The following is a 3,367-nucleotide window of genomic DNA, read 5'->3' as shown; positions in this document are numbered from 1 at the left end:
CTGAGACCGACTCATCGAACCCCTGGGGTTTGACCGAACCCAGGTTAAGAACCACTGCTTTGGAGTCATTGCACAGACTGAAGTATTTCAGACCTTTAATTCTTGTCATTTTGATGATTATTGCTTCACTGGAGGAATTTTTCTGCCATAATCCAAGAGCACACATTTTCAGTTTGAAAGCAGGATTTGATGTCTTTTGTTCTCAGAACTTTTAATACTTTTGCTTACGTTTATATTTTGAAAGTAGGACTTTATGTCTTTTTTCTCAACACTTGTAACGCTTGTACTCAAAACTTCTCCTCATGCTCAGACTTAGTCTCTGCTCGGACTTTGTTCGCTTGCAAAACATTCTCTGATTGCATTTGGAACTGCCTTTTGGCACAGTCACCTGGAAACCTCTCAGCTAACAGAATTAAAGTGTTATACTGGGAGCGTTTGTTTCCTTCTAGAGGGTGTGCCTGTGTGGCTACTATCAATGGTAGCACCCACTGCGCCACCCACTGGATGTAGGAAAAACAACAAAGTCGGCTTTCTCCTCCATAGTACACTAAACATCTGCCATATATGGTGCGGTGGGGAATTGAAGCCTCACTGCATCATTATTCTCTTAGACCGGGATGTCAAACTCTTTTTCATGTTGGGCCATACTAGGATCATGAATGTGCTCAAAGTGACATCTATGCATAATGCTGAGCCGTGTATGCATTGGCATTGTTGGAAGATGTTGAAAATGGGAGCATCAGGAGGGGAATGCGAATTTAGAGCATTCAGTCTATGTGCTGAACCTGGTCCAGTTTTGGAGACACTGACCCACCAGAACCTCACCATCACTGTGTCGGTTTTCCTGGCAACTGGCTCCTGCCAGCGCAAATGAACAGACAGGTATATGATTGGAATAATCAACAGTTAGCTAACCCTCTGAATCCACTTTTAGGCACAACATGATTTTGTAAAGTTGTCCATAGGTCTATGACATCACAGCTAGTGTAAAGCACAATAATGCTAGGAGTCCTGGATGGCAATGTTGATATAGCCAGATTTCTCTACTCTGTGTGAGATCATGAGCTCTTAAAATTAATCGGTGGAATTTTAACTACTAGGGTCTGATGTGCTGATGCACTACTCCACTATAACCTGTAGGGGACAGAGGCACATAGGCACTGGCTCCTAACCCTGTTTCAAGCACAGAGGATGCACACTGATATCGCTCACAGCAACGTACAACAACAACTTCAACTGTGGATCTTAGCTCTTAATATGCCGTTGGTGGTTTATAAACTTTATTTCAACTCTCTACTCATTGATTTCCCTCTTTTCCCCTCTTGATTTCGAAACAAAATTGACCAACTGGCTCATTTAAACAAACACTGACATTCACGAGGTGCTATGTGTCGACCATTTAAGGTTGAAAGGGGGCGTGTTAAGGGCAGAACTTGATGTGACCTTGTGCAAAAAACTTTTAGGTACAGCTGTGATTTATAAAGTCCCTGCAGGACCAAACTGTAACCTTGGGAGACTGAGCCTTTTCCATCTCCACCTCCACCCTCTGGAACTCACTGCCCCAACCATTCTGTACCTGCTCCAATAAACAACTTCAAAACTGCCTCTTTAAAGCTACTTTTAATGTATAATCTGCCCTTTTTTGTGTGTTTTTCTGTTATGTATCATTGTTTCCTTTTATATTGTACTCCTGGAAAGCCTCTTTGGCAATGGGAAAAGCTCTATAAAATTAAATGTATTATTGTTAATAATAATAATAATCATCTTATTTTTCTTACCAACACTGACATGAGTAAAATGGATTTTGAGGGGTTTGTATCCTTTCTCTCCTGTTACATTTAGGTAATGTTGGCTCACTAGTAATACAACAACCACACACCCTGTTTGGTTTACTTAAAAACAAGTTAAAACTCCTGTTATTTTGAAGGAAAATATTAACAATTGACTAAAAAATGAAAAAAAAAAACTCATTGGACTCATCCAACAAAAAAACTGAATTTCTCATTCCGAAGGCAATTTTGCAGAGGCAATTTTCCACGCTTGCAGGCGACCCGCGCACATCTGTTTGTCTATTATGGTGGAGAATGGAGGACGAGGGGAGGGGTCGCCCCTGGAATTTTTTTATCATATCAACAACAATGGGGACACGGGGCATCCATCATGACCTGACCACCTCCATCCCCTGCATCTACTTGAAGCGGTTCAACAAGTGGTAGCAATTTTCTATTTTCATTTGTTGACCACTTGACCATGTGCTTTCCTCAGCCCCAGCAGATGAGCTCTCATTCATGGTCAGCTTCTGGTCGGTACACACCTATGAGCTCTGCACTGCTGCTATAGCTGTTGACAACAGAGTGTTTGGAAGAATATTGCACAAGGCTGCAGAAATTGAAAATATTGTGCCGTTGTAAACCAAAAAGAGGAGGAAACAAGAAGCATAAAGATAAGTTATATCCACTCTGAATAAATTATACAGCTTACTAAAATGTTTTTTCCTATGCAACAAAGTTCTTCATTTTGTTTTACATTTTCTGGTTTTATACATGTATGCTTGTATAAGGAAATGGCAGTTATTATTCTTACCCAGTTTTTTCCTACATATTGGAAATACCAGAATTTTAGGAACAAGCGCTTGTTTTTCTGGTGTAAATTTTAGTGCATTTGTCCAGAGAGTAAAAGATACTTTATCAATGTCCTTGATTCAGCTTTTAATGATTTTGAACTCCTGAGATATGTTGCTGCCTCCACAGCATCTCACAAACTGTTCCCCCTCTGCTGCACAATTTGTTTTATTATTCCCACAAGATTATTACTGTTCCTGTAAAGAACTGAGCACAAACCCTTGAGGAGCTCTGTTTAAGAGAGAGGGATGTCACACAGCTAAAGCTGGAGCTATATGATTTTTTAAAAATAGATTTTACCCTCAGTTCTCAACCAAGTCAACGTCAGTCTGCACTAGTTCCACTCTGTTGGAAGGGTGAGTCAGGACAAAATCATGTTATTGTGAGATGGGGTAAAGACCAGAATCTGACCCAACCTCAAAGAAATGTGTGGATATTCTGAGGGAGAACTGGATGAAGTAATTTAGTGAGAACTGTTTATCGATCCAATTCTAACCAATGAACACCTGTGAGTCAACTCATTTTTTTTTACTTTATTCATGAATATAAAACATTATAGGGGCATTGGGTGAATCAGAGAGTAGAGCAAATGCACCATGAGCAGAGGCATAATGCAAACTGTTCACTAATTACTCTGACTTAGTGAAGACTAAACACATTAAATAATCAACACAGTTATTTAAATAAACAAAACAATTCACATATTAATTTCTGAATGAAATATTTTCCTCAGAACAAACGTCTCA

This window comes from Poecilia latipinna, unplaced genomic scaffold, assembly GCF_001443285.1.
Source record: "Poecilia latipinna isolate Pla-1442-1.1 unplaced genomic scaffold, P_latipinna-1.0 Scaffold1815, whole genome shotgun sequence".
Classification (NCBI taxonomy): domain Eukaryota; kingdom Metazoa; phylum Chordata; class Actinopteri; order Cyprinodontiformes; family Poeciliidae; genus Poecilia; species Poecilia latipinna.
This window is presented reverse-complemented; position numbering follows the sequence as displayed.